Source organism: Malania oleifera, chromosome 2, assembly GCF_029873635.1.
Source record: "Malania oleifera isolate guangnan ecotype guangnan chromosome 2, ASM2987363v1, whole genome shotgun sequence".
NCBI classification, from domain to species: Eukaryota; Viridiplantae; Streptophyta; class Magnoliopsida; order Santalales; family Ximeniaceae; genus Malania; species Malania oleifera.
In genome coordinates, this window is record NC_080418.1 from 81,311,037 (window position 1) to 81,317,511 (window position 6,475).

Here is a 6,475-nt window from a genome sequence, read left to right on the forward strand (position 1 = left end):
CTCAAGAGTAAGGCATGTGAGAACCTAAAATTTACAAGTAGGCAATTCTCATCAATTGCATCCGCCATGCAGGAGACTTGCTACACTAAGCATGCATTTTAACAAAATGGTCATCCAAGCACAAATGCATGCAAATCAAAGTACTGCAGATATATATGTATATATAATCATAAGCAAAAGCACAGTCACCATATCATAGATACGAGTGTATGTGGTGAGTGTGATCGTCAAAAGAAACAAATATAACAGTTGTTTTAAAATATAGACCAAAAGAGAGTGTATCTAAATAAAACATAACAGATGATCAAATAAGGAACTAGGTTATAACAAAATGGATCCTCATGAAGCACTCCTATCTCTCCCCGTCATCATGATCATCATCCTCCTCCTCACCACTCCACTCCATCTTGTCATCCTCCCCAATGTCCTCATCGTTCATCTCTCTCAGCCGCTCACCGAGGATATGGAAATTAGCCCGTACCTTGGATTGGAACTCGGTGAACTCGCTGTAAAAGGAGTCAAGTCTGGCCTGTGATGAAGGTACCTGCTCAGTCATGTAGACTCGAACTCCTGAAATAAGGCAGAAAGATTGGTGATGGTTGGCATGATCTCGGATGGTACATGGGGCAGCTCCTATGGGATCTCATGAGCTCTAGGGTCTCTCTCATGTGTAGTGGGCAACCACATGTTGCCAGTGAGCTCGTATCCCATCAACTTGAGTGTGGTGGAGTTAAAGATGTCCGAGGGCCTGACCTTCTTAACAGTGGCAAGTGGTGACCTATTAAGTGTTTCCCTAACAAATATCCTAGTCAAATCCCACCATAGGGTAGAATGATCCTCTTTCCAACGGTTTTGACTAACATCCATTGTATGATCAATCTAGGAAGGTCTAGCTTCTTTATGGTGAAGAGGCACCACATCACAAAACAATCCAAGTAGGATACATGATCCCTCGATCCTGACTTGGGCAAGTTGTTATAGGAAACTAGGTGGTGTACCACCTTTGCCTCTAGAGTCAAGGATCTGTAGCTGGGAGTATAGGTCAGATCAACTACTAGATTCTTCACAACAAAATAACGAATGTACTCACCGTGAAGTCCTGCTCGGATATCTAGGTAGAGGACAAATCAGGGCAGATGAAGTCGCCACGCTGGATCTTAAAAGTCTCTACTAGGTAGGCATCGTCAAAGTGGAGATCCATCTCGAGCACCCTGGAGTAGTAGCCCTGACCATCTTGATCAAGATTGGCATAAAAGAGCCGGATAAGTAACAGGTACATCCCCCTAGGCTAAAAGGCGATGAACTCATACCATCCTTGATATTGAAACATGTCTAGGACATTGTTGAAGTGGATTTGCATGAATTTGATATCAAGGATTTTTCCCAGAATGGGGTCCTTGAGGCGAAAGATTTTCTCATACTTGATTCTCCGATCGGGTGTGGGAAACCTATCCCACTGATCCAATGGAATACCCGCGGTGACACGTCTCTATTCCATTGCCATAAAAAATCTAAGGGAAAATTGGGCTAGAATGTGAGGAAAACAGAGGAGGTTCTCAAAGAAATGGGAGAAAATAAGCTAATTTTCGCGGAGAAGCATATATATCAGTGCGGTTCGGGCACCTGAGCATAAGTTCGGTCACCCGAACTGCTTTAAATATGAGCACCTTCTGAGTCTTTTCAGTAGCCTGAACCATGGTTCGGTCGGCTGAATTTGAGGTGCCCTTTTGTATTTTCGATGGTCGGCCGCCTAAATTGCGTTTGAACTATTTGAACCGGTCACCCGAAATGTGAGTTTGGTTGCCCGAAGACAAGTTAGGTAACCCAAAGATAGTTCAGCAGCCCGAAATGATTTGAACCTGAAAGTTCAATCGCCCGAAGTGTGGTCAATGGCTTGGTCAAATTTCAAGTTCGGTCAGACGAAGTGAAAATGCATTGTTTGGTTCGGTCGCCCGAGCTTGGTCCACTTATTCTAATTTGTCTAGTTTTTCAAAGCTAGAGACCCTATGGTCTATCTATAGAATTTAGGCTGATGATAGGGCATCAAGATGAGTTTAGGACAAGATTTTTAACTTTAATTTTTAAATCTCACAATTGCACAATGGACAGAGTATGCTTAACATTAGATGTTCATATTTAAGCGAGAGTTAAGCAATTTGAAATTCAAATACAAGGAAGACAAGCCAAGTCCATTTGGGAGTAGATTTTTATTTAAACAACCAATGAATTTATATTTCAACCAAAGAATATGTTCATTCAGTTCAGATTGGTTTGATTCTTTGTTATGCTTAGTATGCAAGATTTTACATATTCAGCCCCTTAGAAAATACTACCCCCTATAACTAATCTTAATTCCTAATAAAGAATTGAGTGATCATGTAATTTCTATTTGAGCAAATTCTTCCTTGAGTTTCAAGGGGTTTTCTTTTTTAACAACCCATATCATTTTTCTTTCTTTTATTTTCGATGAGTTAGGAGTTGGTGATTCCTTATTTTTCCATACTCGTTTGGGTTTCACACCTTTTCTTTTAAATGGGCAATCAAATTTCGTGTGCCCCTTCTTTTTACATAAGATGCATGTGGTGTGAGTGTACGGACCAAACGAGGTACTAGCATAATATTTTGATTCTTTTACAAAGTACCCCATGTATAGGTTTTTTCTTTTCTTAGTTTCAATTCCATTATAACCTATACCTTCCTTATCTAAGGTCATCTTTTGTGCACCTAACAATTTTTCAAAGTTTTCCTTGCCTCTAGTGAACATGAAGATGATCTTAGATTGGTCTTCTATTTTATTTGTCAAATCTTGAATTTTTGAGTTTTCCAAATTTTTACAAAATTTCCTGAAGTTTCATAAGTTCTTTAGACATATTACTTGCTTTATTTTCAAGATCTGCAATCAAGTGGTCCTTTTTATCATCATTAGAAACTTTAGATTTCAAAATAGTCAATTCATTTTCTAATGATTCATTCTTGCTTTCCAGTGTTTTAATTTTCTTAATGTTTTCTCTTTCAGCAAGAACTTTTGAGTCACATTCTTTAATGCATGCATCATACTTGTTTTTCAGCACAAAATATTTCTTTTCTGATTTTACAAGTAACTTATGAGTCCTAACTTCAACTTATAGTTCCTCATAAGATGGCATGCTTTCACTATCACTACTATCATATAATTCACGATCAGACATATCATTCAAATCGGCACATGAATCATGTACATATTCATCTACTAAGACAAAAGGAACTGAGATAACCTCATCATTGGTTTAAGCTACATAACACTGGTTACCTTCCTTAAGATCAGTGGAGCCTGAGTTGCATGGAGAGATGTCTTCCTTTTGCATGCACGCACCGTATCTCCACTCAAATTCGTCCCAAATTTGCTTAACACTACTACAAGCCATAACCTCACATAGAACATTAGAATCTAAAGCATGCAGTAAGATATTCATGGCATCTAAATTTACCTGTACTAAGTTCCTATCATGATCATTCATTTCACACTTAGATTTAGAAACATCAGTACACCCAATAGATTTCATAAGCACACAATGACCCTAATCAATGACTTTCCAAACTTTCCAATTTAAAGCTTTCACATAAATAGTCATTCTAAATTTCCATATAGCATAATCATTACCAGAGAAAACAGATGGGTGTGTGACCAATCTTCCCTCACATTAAGGGGATGCACTAATACAAATCATTATGATCTTTTAACTAAATGACGTCTACATCTAGGTAATGAGGCTCTGATACCAATTGTTAGCTTTGGCGCAATCCCAAGAGGGGGGGTGAATTGGGTATTTAAAATTTATCACTTAGATCTATTGGTTTAACAACAATATTACACAACCTAGGGTCAATCTATGCAATTAACAAATAACCATAGACGTGCAATAAAAGGAAAGTGCCGAAAAGTAAATAGTACACGCAATATGTTATTGAGGTTCGGCCAAATTGCCTACGTCCCAACCTTGGCTAACAAGCACAAGGATTACCATTATAGGCTCACTTAGTGGGTGGACCGGCACCTAAACAACCAAGTCAATTCAAGGGGCTAACTTCAACTGACAAGCCTTAACAGGATGGCGCACCTAGCTTTCCTAACCGGGTCTAAGCCAATCTGGGACTACTCCATAGGGCTGGTCTCCCTCTTCAGGCCCTCGCCTGGAATACAACTAATGTGTATAAAATGTTTGTACACGGAAATAAGCTTCTCTACAAGCAGATGTGTACACCAATATAGCTCAATCAATAATGCAAGCATGAATGATATGTAAATATACTCAGTGCTCTAATGTGTGCTAAACACACAATCACGTATAGATTTTCAATTCAGATCTAGAGTGTGTATTCACGTAATATTTGAAACACGCTATGTGAATAAAATAATATCATATTAGGGTTTCAAAAATATGCTAATCAAGTTCAATCAAACAAGCTCAATAATGTATTCTAATATTCACGGCACAATGGAGTTGTTTGAAGTACTGGCCTGTGAAAAGGATTTTTGCACACAAAATGTAGGTTTAGGTAACTTGCAACAACAATGCAAGCCCCTCAACCCTCAAAATCTTTCCACACTAGGTTTATCAAATGAAACCGGTGGAAGAACTTTAATGCTAAACTCTCTCTTAGAAAATCGATCTAACAATAATGTAAATGAGAGTTTTAGCAATTATGATTAAGTACACTAGCTTTAGAAAATACTCACAATGCTTTGAAGAAATCAAGAATGAAGAGTTTGTGAGTGTTTGGAAGTAGTATTTGACTAATATAGGGTTTTGATAGTTGAGAGAATTTTTGCCCTTATCAAGTTTGCCAATCCTTGCTAATTAAGAAAAATGATTGAGTATATATAGGCAAGGAAGAATTTTTGACTGTTAGGGATATAGTGGGCATAATAAAATTTGTTTAGAAGACCATTAAAAATATTAACCCTTTTTGCCCCATTTAAAAATTCGGTAAAAAATATTTTAACCCGCGAGGTTCGGGTGCCCGGCCAGAGGTTCGGGTGCCCGAATAGACACAGTCAAAAATTCATCTTTTAGACGTTCGGGTGCCTAAAGGTTGAGTAGGCTGGTTGAAACAAAGTCAGTAGCAATTGTTCGATAGTTCGGGTGCCCGACTCACAGTTTGGTTAACCGAACTAAGCAGTTCGGTCCCCTGAGCCTCCTTTTGAACGTAAACATTCGGTCGCCCAAGTAGTTGAAAAGTGACAAGCTTTCGGGTGCCCGAGGAAGGTACGTTCAAAATAGGTTCAGGTGCTCGAAGACCAATTCAACATGTTGACTAGTTCGGTCGCCTGAGTCGTATTACACAGCATGGGTTCAGTCACCCAAACCCTCTCATCTTTTCCCATTAAGTGCATTTTAGCCTTATTTTGATTCCCTTGGTTATGATAAATGATGTAGGGGACTTGTGTTCTTAGTGTAGGTACCTAAGGTCCAACTATGGCTATTTTGAGCATACCTACCTACCATGCAAGATGCAAGTTATTACAAGCCATACAAGTACACAATTCGTAATAAATTACATCCCATAATGAAGAAATAAACAAATGAATACAAAATACAACACATAGATCTTCATTCTTTGGAACGAACACAGCACGCCATCATGATATGTCTTTTAGTCCTGAAGCACGCACAAGGTGAACCTACATGCAATTCTCAGTACAACCATTAGTACCAAGAATATTTGTCATAATCAAAACTAGGTGTGACCTATAAGGTCAACGGGTTTGATCTATTTGAATCAAGTAATTAACTTGGATGCTAGTGTATGTTATTGAATGAAAAATCAGACAACAGCTGATATCTAAATTCAGTAGTGTTTGGTTGAGGTTAAGTTGTTGTGATTGATTATTTAATTGAAGCATAGCAGCAAAATAATCTAAGTTGTATTACTAAATTTGTGCCTTAAGAAAATCATTGATCATTGCTGAATTTCAGAACTGAATATTGAATTAACTGAAGTTTAAATTTGATTTGTAATTTCAACATTCATATATATATATCTAGGATTGTCAATTGGTATAGTATGTTCGCTAATTAGATTATCGTGATTGATATTAGAGTGTTTTTTTGGTTGGTTTAAATTAAAAGGGTTAAAATAAACTGAAATTTTGCTAAGTAATTTTCAAATACCCAATTCACCCCCCCCCCCCCGGTCTTGGGATTACATCTTTAGTTTCATTTTCCTTGTCAATTGATCTTCCTTTTATATGTTTTATCCTCTTTTTTAATTATTATTTGATTAATATTTATTAATACTTAAGAACACTCCTTGCATGAGTTTTTTTATTTTTTGCTAGCGCGTTGTTTGTTCGTCCTTACTGTAGGAAATTAGAACATTGTACCCAAAACTGTTGGGTCTTAAAATCTAGTTGTTTAATTGATTTCAATATTTTACAATTTGATTGTTTGGTTTGATCATATTACTCTCTCATTCCCAATCACTGGATCATGTT